Raw genomic sequence first — 14,680 nt, 5'->3', positions numbered from 1 at the left:
TGGCCCTTTGGAGCATGGAAATTTTCTCAAAGACCAGAGAAAAACTTCCAAATTCAGAGGGACTTTCCAGGCAGGGTGAAAGCGAGCAGGGAGATATGAGATAATCTAGTTAAAAAGCCATTTGATAGCTTAAAATGCCTCTGACAGCTATTTGAGCAACAATGGCTCTAGCATCTCTGATTTCAGGAAGTTCTGTTATTAATGCATGTATGAATGTTTAACCGAATTGTATGACCTCTCTCTTCTTTCCTTTTTAAAGAATGGGGACTCTTGTAGTCTACATGAGTAAGAATAGGGTTTTCTGGAGAACTCTTGAGCACTGTTTTCACTTCCCTTGTAAGTTGAATGATCATGCAATTTATCTCCCAGATTGAGATGAGATTTTTTTTAATTAAATTATTTATTATTTTTAGTTACACTGGATCTTCATTGCTGCACACGGGCTTTCTCTAGTTGCAGCAAGCAGGGGCTACTCTCCAGTTCCAGTGGGCAGGATTCTCATTGCAGCGGCTTCTCTTGTTGTGGAGCACAGGCTGTAGGGCATGCAGGCTTCAGAAGTTGGGGCACACACAGGCTTTGTCCACAGTATGTGGGATCTTCCCGGACCAGGGTTGGAATCTACATTGGCAGGTGGATTCTTATCCACTGACTACCAGGGAAGTCTAGATGTTGTTTTCTTTAGTAATGTAATCTTTTTTTTAATAATCTTTTCTATTTGGAAAAACCTCATACTCACAGAGATTTAATTTACTGGATAAATCTTCCATAACCTCTCCATTTGATAAAATGCCCCAAGCTTGAGCCATTTATTTTTAAGTAGCATACTTGAGGCCTCACCTTGATATTAAGTGTTGCTTAATGCCACAGAAGTCATGCTGGGAAGTTTGGGAGTGGTGGTAAAAGGGAATGAGAGTCTTGTTTTCATGCCAATGGAGCATATGGAGTCTACTGTTCAGATGACCTTTTTTATATTTCCACAGTGTGATTGTAGGCATGCTGATTTTATTAGTTCAGGGACTGATTAAATTACTTATGGAACCTCTCCCCACTCTTCTTGTTCTTTTTTAAAAAATTAATTAATTTATTTAGTTGCATCGGGTCTTAGTTGCATCACACAGAATCTTCATTGCCTGGCTTAGTTGCCCTGTGGCATGTGGGATCTTAGTTCCCTAACCAGGGCTCAAACCCGCAACCCCTGCAGTGGAAGTGAGCAGCCCTAACCACTAGACTGCTAGGGAAGTCCCACAACCCAGTTTAAAAATGGGCAAAAGATCTGACCAGACACCTCACCAAAGAAGATATACATATGATAAGCATATGTGAAGAGATGCTCAACATTATGTCACCAGGGCACTGCAAATTAAAACAATAGTGATTTCCTACTACATATCCATTGGAGTGGCTAAAATTCCAAATACTGTCAACACCAAATGCTGACAAGGATGAGGAACAATAGGAACTCTCATTTATTTCTGATGGGAATACAAACTAGTATAGCCCCTTTGGAAGACAGTCTAGCAGTTTGTTAAAAATAAACATAATCTTACCATCTAATTCAGAAACATTGCCCTAGGTACCCAGATAAGTTGAAAATTCATGTCCACACAAAAACATATACACAAATGTTTATAGCAACTTTATTCATAACTGCTACTACTTGGAAGCAACCAAGATGTTCTTTGCTAGGTGAGTGGATAAACAAACTGTAGTACATCCATACAGTGGATTATTTTGCATTGATAAAAAGACATAAACTATCAAGTCACAAAAAGATATGAAAAACCTTAAATGTTGTTTCACATTGTTAAGTGAAAGAAGTCTGTATAAAAAGGCTGCATACTGTATAATGTCAACAATATGACATTCTTGAAAAGGCTAAACTGCGGAGACAGGAAAATGGTCAGTAGTTGTGAGTGATTTGAAGAGAGGGAAAAAAGGATTGAATAGGTGATGCAAGGGTATTTTATGGCGCCAAAACTATTTTGTATGACACTACAGTGCTGGATACATGACATTGCATTTTTCAAAACAAACAAAAAAACCCTGTACAACACAAAGAATGAACCTTAGAGGAAACCATGGACTTTAATAGCATATCAATATCGGTTCATCAATTGTAACAATGTACTCCACTCATGCAAGAGGTTAAGAACAGGAGAAACGGTCGGGGGGTAGAGAGGGGTATTTGGGAACTCTGTATTTTCTGTGTAATTTTTCTGTGAGCTTATAACTGCTCTAAAAATGAAGTTTATTAATAAAAAACAGGTATTAATTTTTAACTAATAGTACAGCCTAAATCAATATTGTAGAAGAAAATACGTCATTGATTAGTGATGCTTCACCCTACCCATATTTTAATGGGGCTTCATTTTTTGTGTGGAGTGACATGCCGTTTTTTTCTCTTCATTAGCTCCTACTGGAACAAGAGGAGAACTATGTTAGCTTTTGATGGTGTCTCTCTGATGATTCTGGTTTGGATTAAATTCCTTTGATTCAGTAGTCTCCCAGTAAAAAAATAAATGGGGGTTTCTCAGTTAAAGGGAGCATATACACCTAATTTTGCTCCTTCCCGAAACTTCAGTAAAACTAGGTTTTAAAAAAATATAAGGCCATAAACTGACAAGCTAGAAAACAGGAGAATAAACAAAATTAATGACATTTTGTCTGCTATGAAGCAGACAGGTATAGATTGGTGGTTACTGAGAGGAGTCCAGTGAAAGTAACTTACTAAACTAGCAGGAGGAAAGCCAAGAACTGAACTGACTTGTGCTGCAGAAATGCTTAAAATGCCAGGAATTAGCACGACTAGATATCTCTTTAAATGCAAATAAAAATAGGGGGAATTTTTTAAAAGGAATGTTAGTTGAAAGATAATAAAATACACAGCTAGATTTTATTTCTCAGTCCATGCTACTGATTGATTATCTACTCCCTGCCCCCAACAAAAGACTATAGACTTTTTCTGTGGAGAGGGTAAAACAGAGAGGTCTCCGGTCTGACTGTCATTAGTCACAGTTGAATGTTGAATACTGTACCAAGCATGGGAAAATGTGAGTGCATGCTGACTGCTGAATCCTAAGTCCTCTCACTAGTTTCTCAGGTGGCTCAGTGGTAAAGAACCTGCCTGCCAATACAGGAGACATAAGAGACACAGGTTTGATCCCTGGGTTGGGAAGATCCCTTAGAGGAGGAAATGGCAACCCACTCCAGTATTCTTGCCAGGAGAATCCCATGGTCAGAGGAGCCTGGTGGGCTACAGTCCATAAGGTTGCAAAGAATCAGGCATGACTGAGTGTCTGAGCAAGTACTCTTATGACAGTTGACTCCAAAATACCAGCAGTCAGGCCTAGACCTTCTAGGCAAGAAGTTGGAAGATCCTTCTCTGAGGATCACAGTGCATAAATAAAGCTAAAGATAATACTTCAGGGATTCCTCAATAAACAAAAAACAACTCAACCATATCATTTCACACTAAAACTTGAAATTGACATATGCTCAAAGCTTTCAATCAGCTTTCAGTGTCCTACATGAGCAAACAATCAATTTAATACCATAAAGTTGAAGAAATCATAAAACAGATAAAAATAAAAATGAATATTTAAAAAGGAAAAGAAAAAAAAAGTTGAGATAGCAACTAGGCAAGGAGAAAAAAAACTTAAAAGAGAAGATGTTATATTCATGAAACAAGATGCTACATAAAAACAATATTCAGACAGCAAAAATTATTCTTTGAAATGAAAGTCATGGTAGCATGAAAAACTCAACAGAAAGCTTGGAAGATCCAATTGAGGAGATCTTTCAGAAAGTAGAGCAAAAAGAGCAAGAGCTAGAAAATAAGAGAGAGGGAAAAAAAATCCAGAGAACAAGTCCAAGAGGTCTTACAACTGAATAATAGGAGTTCCTGACAGAAAGAAATAAGAAAACAATTGGAAAGGAATTAATAAGATAATTTACAAAAATTTCCTAGAACTGAAAGCCATGAGTTTTCAGATTGAAGAATCTTACTTGGGTATATATGATCAAGGATGGAAAAAAAAGACCCCCACCCAGACACATGACCATGGATTTTCACTGGGAAAAAGGTAGGATCCTACAAACTTCCAAAAAAGAGGAGAGAGGTTTCATACCAACAATCAAGAATCAGAATGTCTTTTGCTTTTTCAGAAGCAATATTAGAAGCAGAAAGCAACAGTGAAATGGCCTCACAATCATGAAGGAAAATTATTTCCGACCTAGAATCCTATACTCAGTATGCAAGTAGAAGGGGGAAAAGGCATTTTCAGACATGCAAGGTCTCAAAAAACTTATTTTCCATGTATATATCCTTTCTCATGAACTTAATGAAGGTTGTGTTTCAATCAGGACATCTTCATAGGACAGGAGTGAAGGATTCTCCAAGGTGTTTGCCAAGGGAGATCTTAGGACCATAGCTATGAAACAAATCTGAGCTGGAGTAGGTCAGAGGCTGGGGATAGAAATATTTAGGAAGATGAAACTGATAGTATACATTAATGAATTTAAGTACCTGACTGTTTGACTGAATTAGGGATTAGAATATTAACTAAACTTACATAGAAGTTATCAACTCTAGAGAAAGCAAAATATTTTGCAAAAATGGCCCTAGTTGATCACTGTTCTGAAAGCATATATAATCATAATAGAAACAGTATACATTTATCTAATCACTATATTGGGATGATGAGGAATGGGAACTTATCATGATTGTGTGTGTCTCTGTTTAATTGTGATGGAGTGAGGGAAGACTCTTGATAAAAGTGAAAGAGGAGAGTGAAAAAGCTGGCTTAAAACTCAACATTCAAAAAAACCTAAGATCATGGCATCAGATCCTATCACTTAATGGCAAATAGATTTGGAAACAATGGAAACAGTGACACACTTTATGTTTCTGGGCTCTAAAAATCACTGCAGATGGTGTCTGCAGCCATGAAATTCTAAGACCACTTGCTTATTGGAAGAAAAGCTATGACCAACCTAGACAGCATATTAAAAAGCAGAGACATTACTTTACCAACAAAAGTCCACATAGTCAAAACTATGGTTTTTTCAGTAGTCATGTATGGATGTGAGAGTTGGACCATGAAGAAATCTAAGTGCCGAAGAATTGATGCTTTTGAACTGTGGTGTTGGAGAAGACTCTTGAGAGTCCCTTGGACTGCAAGAAGATCAAATCAGTCAATCCTAAAGGAAATCAGTTCTGAATATTCATTGGAAGGACTGATGTTGAAGCTGAAACTCCAATACTTTGGCCACCTGATGCAAAGAACCAACTCATTAGAAAAGACCCTGATGCTGGGAAAGATTGAGGGCAGGAGGAGAAGGGGATGACAGAAGATGAGATGGTTGAATGGTATCACCGACTCGATGGACTTGAGTTTGAGCAAGCTCCAGGAGTTGATGATGGACAGGGAAGCCTGGCGTGCTGCAGTCCATGGGGTCTCACAGAGTCAGATACGACGAATGACTGAACTGAACTGAATGAAAACAACAGAGAATCCCTACAACAGAAAGAACATGGTATAGCAATTGTGAAAGTGAAATCCACTCAGTCATATTTGACTCTGAGACTCTATGGGCTGTAGCCCACCAGGCTTCTCTGATCCCAGCAAGAAAATTGGAGTGAGTAGCCTTTTCCTTCTCCAGGTGATCTTCCCAACCCAGGGATCAAACCCAGATCTCTTGCACTGCAGGTTGATTCTTTACTGTCTGAGCTACCAGCAATCCAAGTGTGTTATTTGCAGTATGGAAGTTCATATGAAGAAAATCACAAAGAGTTGAGAGTTACTGTCTTTGGAAACAGAGAAATGATAGGTGGAAGGACTTAGGACTCTTCTCTGTTTTAAATATCCTGTAAAACTTACTGACTTTTATAAAAGAAAGACAAAAATTTAATTGATAATCATATTTCATAAAAATTATTTAGAACACTGCAATAGGAATTATTATTTTTTTAACCATGCCTTGAACATGGTGAATAGTCTCAATTGTATTTTTGTTTTGTTTTGCTTCTATCCGTAGATAATTTTATTGTTAAAGAGTCATACAGACAATGCACAAAACAGATGTACATTTTAATGAATTATGTTTATATATATGCCTGTGTTCAATTGTATTTTAAATTGAGTCTTTTATTTATTTATTTGGCTGTCCCGGGTCTTTGTTGCAGCATGCAGGATCTTTAGCTGTGGCCTGGGAACTCTTAGTTGCAGCATGTGGGATCTAGTTCCCTGACCAGGGATTGAATCTGGGCTCCCTGCAGTAGGAGGATGGAATCTTAGTGACTGGATCACCAGGGAAGACCCTGAACTGAATCTTTTAAAAATGTGTCAGAAGTTATTGTAGCAAGTCATTACTAGGCTGTGATATCCTTGTGATCAGGGATTATTTCTTATACATCTTTATAGTTCTTTCAGGGCATAGTGTGGCATCACCTGCATTCTACTCGTATTAATGTGTAGGGTTTTGCATGTTTTAGCCTCATGAAGAAGTAAGTCAAATTCCGTCATATTCTTAGGTATTAACAATCCTGAATTGAATATTTAACTCTACAAATAGGATCTACTCTCTTCAGCACTGTGAATCTAAGCTCTGCCTCGCAATCAAGAAATCAACCAACAAAAAGTTTTCATCATGAGCAAGACAGATCACATAGTTCTTTATTAACTATATCACATTCTCTATGAAAAGAATCTGAGAGCTCGCCCAAGGTCACCCAGAGAAATAGGCAGTACTAGCTCTGCAAATCAAACCAATTGCTTAAGCCAAACTTCTGTGATAAACACACTTAAAGTAGGTGTGAGAGAAAAGTCAGAAGGGTTTATCCCACTTGAGATTAACAGGCAGTGTAGTTTGTCTTCAACTAAAGTGCTGATGGATAAAAGGCAAAATCTGGTGTGTAAATTCTGCTTTCACTATGTTGAAAGGGGATTAAAAATAGAAAGGAATTCTATTTAGGTTTAGACAGCGAAGGCTGAGATATAGAAAGGACTTTTGTAAAGGAGTGGGATTGAGATATTCTTTCCCTACCCAAAAGCCCCAGTTATGAAGCTGCCAGAATATGCCTCTTGCCTGCTTGCTTATATTTCTGGTATCTTGATTAATCACATGGCTGTCCTATATCAGCAATTTTTAATCTATAAATTTACAGCTCCAGAGAGTTAATGTGAGATTATCCAGACACTGTTCAAAGGGCCAGCTATCAAGGAAACAAAGGAGCCTCTTCATTGGGGGCATGTGAGTACTTTTCTAGTCCTTAGGCACTTGGTAATTTCACAAAGTAGATATGGTATATTTGTCAAGCAAATCTCTTTCAACAGATTCTCCTCCTCCCCATTTGTTCTTCTCAGTATAAATGGAGTTTACATTCTATACTTCCATTAGGGGGCAATTATTTTAAGTAGAATCATTTGCTACTATTTCCTGTATTAATGGTTGTCTCTTGTATGCAATCTTATCTTGGACATCTTAGGTTAAAAAAAAGAAAAAACCACAGAAGAGCATCCCCAGGACTTCAGAGACTGTAAATATAATTCAGAAAGCTTTTGAAAAAATGGAGTTTAGGAAACGGTAAGTGTAAGAAAACTGAATTAATAATTACCACTTAAAAATCTACCATGCAGAAGAAAACTATAAATGTGAAAGGATTTATCTATTAGCTTCTATAATTTTAAATTTATTTTCAGAGACATATTTTCCAGATAAAATAAAAGGAAGCATTCTGCATTTTTAGCACTAAATCCTGAAAGAGTCATTCAATAATAACACTTTGCACTTATTGTTCTATACTTTTAAAAATCTTTTTCTCATATATATTTGAAATAGTATAGATATTATTATCATTTATAGATCAAAGAAATTGACATGTGAGAATTTAAGTGATATTCTCAAGAATGCACAATTACACCATGAAAGGCAGGACCAGGCTCTGAGTCTGTTGTTTTGTTGTTTATAATCAGTTAAAAACTGTATCTTTGATCTATTATGGGCATTTTCACTTTTATAGTTCAGTATATGAAGATAAGACAAAAAAATTTTAATGGGTTTGTTCCAGGTCATTCTGCAAGAGAAATGAACAGCTACGAAAAGTATACAAGTGCTGGTTTGAAATCCTTTGCTCAAGTCACTTAACCACAACAAATGTAAGAGTGAAGGCCAAAGAGTTACGCAGAACACATTGTCCATTACTGTTCTTAACATTTGTCCTTGATAAAAGTTTTCCATTCAAATCCATTTCTCCTTGGCAAATATTTGTCTTCTCTAGAAATATTAAAAATATTAAAAACAAAAGAGAGAAAAGATTTCTCCTGAGAAAATAATGAAAAGGGAACAATCCATTGTGGTGGATAAAAATCAGAGGATTAAACTTTTTACAACCTAAATATAGGATTATGTTTGTCATATAGTTATAAAATTTTTAGCAAACATAAACTATTGTGTGATCAGGTAATTAATATTGTGTGATCAGGTAATCAGGTAATAGTATTACAGTGACATGTTGTTAGTCTGACTTTTAAAACTTAATTTAAATCAAAGAAACTACAATGTCAGCAGGAGCATCCATATCCTTACTGTGTTTGGAGTGCTCTTGGTTCTGAGCGGAAGGGAAGGCCAGAGGGGCCAGAGAAGGGAGGGGCAGCTCTTCCCTCAACTGTTGGTCATCAGGCTGCAGTGCCTCTCTCACCCACTGAATCACAGTGGGAGACTCACAGCATTCGCATTATTGTGACAGCCATGAACCCATTGCTTACAGCCCCCTTCTGTTTCATCCTTGGTCACCCTGACCTTTGGTTCTGAGTCGTGTTCTGGCCAAAGCACGATGACGAGTGTTTAGGGTTTAGTGTTTAGGAGTGTTTATGTTTGCATAAGGGGGGGTTAGTGGGAAGGGACGGAATGAACTTTTTCTGCATTTTGTATTGTATGTTTTCTTTAACATGTAACCAATCAGAATCCTGTCAATATAGTCAGCCAATTGATCGACAAAAAAAAAAAAAAAAGACAAATGATTGCCTTAGTGTCCTGTAATGTTAGAGAGTTAAAAAGATTGATAATTTGGATTCTGTAGGGGAACTGGTCATTATTTGGGTCACCTGCACTGCTTTCCTCTATCTAGAGAATTCCTCACTGTGTAAACCTTGGTGGTAAGCAAAGATGTCTCCCATAGTAGAAGATGTCAAATAATCTTTCTCTGCCTTCCTTGCAGCTAGGGTAAAGGCATATGACCCATGACCCAGGCTTTTCAATCAGATATCTCTGCTGTACTTTTGACTCAAACCTGAAGATACAAGCAACCATCTCTCTCTCTTAATCTACTGGCAGGAAAGATTACTGCAATCTACCATTTCCGGTGTAGAGGTAGCCAAATGGCAGACTGTGTGGTCTAGCCTGATGTCCCTGGCACTGGCTGGGGGGGTGCGGGGGGAACCCTCTTCTCACAGCTTGCATAGCTCTTACCCAGTCTTAGCATGGAAACCTCTGAATCTCTGGAAATCATTCGACCCCAGGAAAACCAGGATGGTTGGTTATTCTAGCCAGCTCCTTCATCAGATCAGTTCTGTGGGTGGTTTATCCCTACTGCTTGACTTCAAGCTTAGTTTTTCAAACATTCCTAGCAATTCTGTGAGGCACTCAATATCATTTTCAAAAATTATGGAAGTATAACCCAATATCCTGGGGAAGGCAATGGCACCCCACTCCAGTACTCTTGCCTGGAAAATCCCATGGATGGAGGAGCCTGGTAGGCTGCAGTCCATGGGGTCGCTGAGGGTCAGACACGACTGAGCGACTTCACTTTCACTTTTCACTTTCATGCATTGGAGAAGGAAATGGCAACCTACTCCAGTGTTCTTGCCTGGAGAATCCCAGGGATGGGGGAGCCTGGTGGGCTGCTGTCTATGGGGTCACACAGAGTTGGACACGACTGAAGTGACTTAGCAGCAGCAGCAACCCAATATCCTTTTAATCCACTATTGATCTGCTTAAATCCGTGAGAATTGGTTTCTAACTACTGCTACTAAGAACCTTGGCTAAAACAGACACTTTTGTGTATAGTTTGAAAACCTGCATTTCGTGATGACCTATGAATCACACTGCTTTGATACAGCTTATATGGGCTTCCCTGGGTGGCCCAGGTGGTAAAGAATCTGCCTGTGAGGCAGGATACCCAGGCCTGATTCCTGGGTCAGGAAGATCCACTGGAGAAGGAAATGGCAACCCACTCCAGTATTCTTGCCTGGAAAGTCCCATGGACAGAGGAGCCTAGTGGGCTACAGTCCATGGGGTCGCAGAGTCCGACATGACTGAGGGACTAACAACACAACATAAGGTTATTACAGATGCTGTTTGATGTTAACATTTTGAAAGGTGCTATAAAAGCATCTGTATGATGGTTCTTACTGTATATTTGAAATCTTGAGATATTTCTGATGGTTGAAGACTATTGTGAACCATTTTTCCTTGGTGATGAGATAAACACTGACAGAAGTAAAGCTGCTGACAGAAAATATTTGAATTTCCCCACTCCATCTCATCCTATATCCCCCAATTTATGAAAGTGTAGTTCTCCAGATGAAGAATTTTTTAAGCCAGAAAAATAGAATAAAATGATGACCTAAAAAAATCTTTGCTGAATTAATCATTTCTGGAGCATGTATAAAAGTTCTTCATTGTTTTTCCTGAAAGTTAGACTCTTGAACACATGCAATTCTCATTCAGCTTCATCTTCTGGACATCCTCACACTCCTGCATTCTGATTTTTTTCATTCTTTGGAGAGAAAACCTTGAGTGAAAATACTTCTGTTCATAAAGTAGTCATTAAAATGTTATTATAGTGCTTACTTTGGCAACATTTACACTAAAATTGGAATGATATAGAGAAGATTAGAATAGCCCCTGTGTAAGGAAGCAAATTTGTGAAGCATTCCACATTTTTTAGACTTATCACAGTGACCATTTCAATGACTATAATTACTATGATGTACAGCTGAAACGAATGATATTGTATATCGATTATGCTTTAATTATTAAAATATTGTTACATAAATAGTACATCTTTATTAAAGAAAAATAGAAAATATCAGAGGATAGAATAGGTATCCATAATTCTGTCACTGCTAACATTTTGGGCTTTTTTGGGGGTAAGCATTCATGTCTATAGTTATAAATTTAAAAAAATTTGAAGTCAAACTATACAATTTCAGAACCTACTTTATTATTAGCATTATGAATTTCTTCCCAGGTATATGCATATAGGTATAATTTTAAATGACTGCACACTTAATGGATAGAAATATCATCATATTCATTAATTAACTCTTGGACGTTTTCAGCTTTGTAAACAATACTATTAAAATTTTATATCTGGCCTTAAACATTCATGCTAAGTTGCTGCAGTCGTGTCTGACTCTGCAACCCTATGGACTGTATCCCTTCTGTTTATTTCCCCAAAATAAATATTAGAAATAAAATTCTACATCAGATGCTTGGCTCATTTTTGAGATTTTTCTTATATTTTGCTTCCCAGAAAAGTCATACCTTTTATGCTCCCTCTAGCCACCTGTGAGACTATACAGTTCTACCCTCAACAACCCTGAGCATTATTGTTTTTTTTTAAATTTTTATTAACTTGATAAAGACATTATCTCATTGTTATTGATTACTAGTGAGGCTAAATATTTTAATGTATTTTTTTGGCCTTGTTTTCCTTCTTTTTAAAATTATCTGCTCTTAAAAACATGATCTGAAAGGATACACGCACCCCAATGTTCACTGTGGCACTGTTTACAATAGCCAAGACATGGAAGCAGCCTAAATGTCCATCAACAGAGGAATGAATAAAGAAAATGTGGTGCATATATACAATGGAATATTGCTCAGTCATTAAAATGAATAAAATAATGCCATTTGCAGAAACATGGATGGACCTAGAGTTTGTCATGCTGAGTGAAGTAAGTCAGACAGAGAAGGAGAAATATTGTATGACATCACTTACCTGTGGAATCTAAAAAGAAATTATACAAATAAACTTACACAGACTCACAGACTTAGAGAACGGACTTAAGATTGCTGGGGGGAAGGTTGTAGGGAAGGATAGTTAAGGAGTTTGTATGGACGTGTACACACTGCTATACTTAAAATGGGTAACCAGGAAGAACCTACTGTATAGCACAGGGAACTCTACTCAATATTATGTGACAGCCTGGATGGGAGGGGAATTTGGGGGAGAATAGATACATGTAAATGTATGGTTGAGGTCCTTTGCTGACCTCCTGAAACTATCCCAACATTGCTAATCAGTTATATTCCAATAAAAAATAAAAACTTTAAAAAAGTGTTTGCTCCTGTCAAGTTACCTGTTTTATTCAACATGAATATATGAGATTAACTACTTCATTATGTCATGAAATGCAAAGAAGTAAACTCAGATTCTGAAAATTTATCACCCCCTCCAAGAAATGTCATGATTTGCTTTGTCACCATTATCTACCTATTTGATTTTCACAAATTATTTCCTCCCTGAATTAGGTTTCTGGTTGATTTTCACCCTTTTATTCCCTTTTCAAGAAGTCCTTAGATTTTTAAAATTTATTTTCTCTTATCCCATGAAGTACCATAATAATATTACACTATTTTAAATACAGGTGTTTAGGAGTTTATGTCTTGCAGAGGAGGAAGTCAAGTAGGTGGTACCAAAATGTAATTAATCTAATCCATTTTCTCTTTTTATTTTTATTGAAGCATTGTTGATTTACATTGTCATTAATTCCTGTTATACAACAAAGTGATTTGGTTGTGTACATATATATATATATTCTTTTTAAAATATCCTTTTCCATTATGGTTTATCATAGGATATATTTTCAATTGGAGGACAATTGCCTTACGATGTTGTGTTAGCTTCTGCTGCACAATAATGTGAATCAGCTCTAAGGATACATACGTCCCCTCCCTCAAGCCTCCCTCCCACCCATCCCTCCATTTTCTCTTTAGGTTAAAAATATTGTTTCCCTTTCAAAAAGAAAGAACATCTTTTGTATCCTGTCTTCTGAGGGACATATAAACTATTAAGTAAAATATTTACAATGCTGGCCTTTGTCCCAGGTGGGAGTTGAGAGAGGTGTAATCAGTATCTTTGCAGCAGGATTTGCTGTCTGTTTCCCAACTACTTCACTGTTTTTTTGCTGACCCTCATGTCCACTGTTGCCTCAAAATCTATCATCACCCACTTCTAAAGCCTACCTGGTGGGCGTTGCTGGAGGCTGTTGATATCTGTCACATCAGAGAGAGGAGAGTGGGTGAGAAACTCTGCAGGGGATCTTGGTTGGCTTCTATTTAGTGCTATTTTTAACTCTCTGCGGTCAATGCTGATGGCTTTAGACATTTGCTTCATCCCAGTGCAGTCACTCACCGTTTCTTTGGCTCACACCTTAGTGCTTTCTCCCAAACTACACCCTGTGCTTCCAGTGACCATATGCTGTCTTCTACTGGAGAGTCCCAATTTCAAATATTCTGTCATATTGCCAAATCAGATATCCGACCATATGCTTCATTTTCTCTGGGGAAATATATTCACCTATCTATGCATCAGTTTCCTAAAAACTCTGCTCATCAAGATTTCTTTTTTTCTCTTTCCTATTTAAAGTTATGGAAGTGTGATAACACATTTACAGAAGACTAGGAAAATACAGAACAAAGTTACATATACTTGGTTTTGCTAGACAGTTTATGGAAAATGTTATTAATCCAAAATGCGGCTCAGATGTCTTCTCCTATGGGAAGCATTCCTTCAGAGCCCTCCTTCCTTGGATGTCACTCATATGTGCTCTCAGAGTTCTCTATTCATCCTCTTCAGGGCACAACCCAAACCTCAGATTTCCCTTGCCCACTCACTGGAATCACTTTCCTTAGTATACTTAGGAAAATGAAGGGTAAGAGGAGTTGCGCCACGTCCATTATGGATTCACCCACCTGCACTCTGTTGCTCAGAAAGGCATTCTCTGTCCAGTCAGAAAACACTCTTCATTTTTCCGCTGCTAATGGTTTGTTTGAATTGTAGATTATAGTTCACAACCTCCTTTCCTCTCCTGATAGTCTATGGATCTGAGTATCTCCCAGCAACATGTTTCCCCACCTTGAATATTTCAGTCTAGAATCAGTTCAGTCACTCAGTCATGTTCGACTGTTTGCTACCCCATGGACTGCAGCACACCAGGCTTCACTGTCTATCACCAACTCCCAGAGCTTGCTCAAATTCACGTCCATCAAGTCGGTGGTGCCATCCAACCATCTCATCCTCTGTTGTCCCCTTCTCCTCTGACCTTCAATCTTTCCCAGCATCAGGGTCTTTTCAAATGAGTCAGTTCTTTGCATCAAGTGGCAAAAGTATGAGTTTCAGCTTCAGCATCAGTTCTTCCAATGAATATTCAGGACTGATTTCTTATAGGATGGACTGGTTGGATCTCCTTGCAGTCCAAGGGACTCTCAAGAGTCTTTTCCAACACCACAATTCAAAACCATCAACACTTTGACATCAGTTTTCTTTATAGTCCAACTCTCACATCCATACCTGACTACTGGAAAAACCATAGCTTCGACTAGACGGACCTGTGTCAGCAAAGTAATGTTTCTGCTTTTTAATATGCTGTCTAGGTTGGTCATAGCTTTTCTT

At 37.8% G+C, this 14,680-nt stretch overlaps 1 non-coding gene across 1 annotated transcript; it reads left to right on the top strand.

Moving 5' to 3' along the window:
• Nucleotides 1–10,843: 10,843 nt before the first annotated feature.
• Nucleotides 10,844–10,945, top strand: LOC138991334 (U6 spliceosomal RNA). Its single transcript, XR_011467353.1, has one exon. It is a non-coding gene; the product is annotated as a U6 spliceosomal RNA (small nuclear RNA).
• The last annotated feature ends 3,735 nt before the right edge of the window (nt 10,946–14,680 follow it).

The sequence above is a fragment of the Bos mutus genome, chromosome 16 (assembly GCF_027580195.1).
Source record: "Bos mutus isolate GX-2022 chromosome 16, NWIPB_WYAK_1.1, whole genome shotgun sequence".
Classification (NCBI taxonomy): Eukaryota; Metazoa; Chordata; class Mammalia; order Artiodactyla; family Bovidae; genus Bos; species Bos mutus.
Note: the sequence above shows the minus strand (reverse complement) of the source record. Positions and strands in the feature narration are given on the sequence as shown.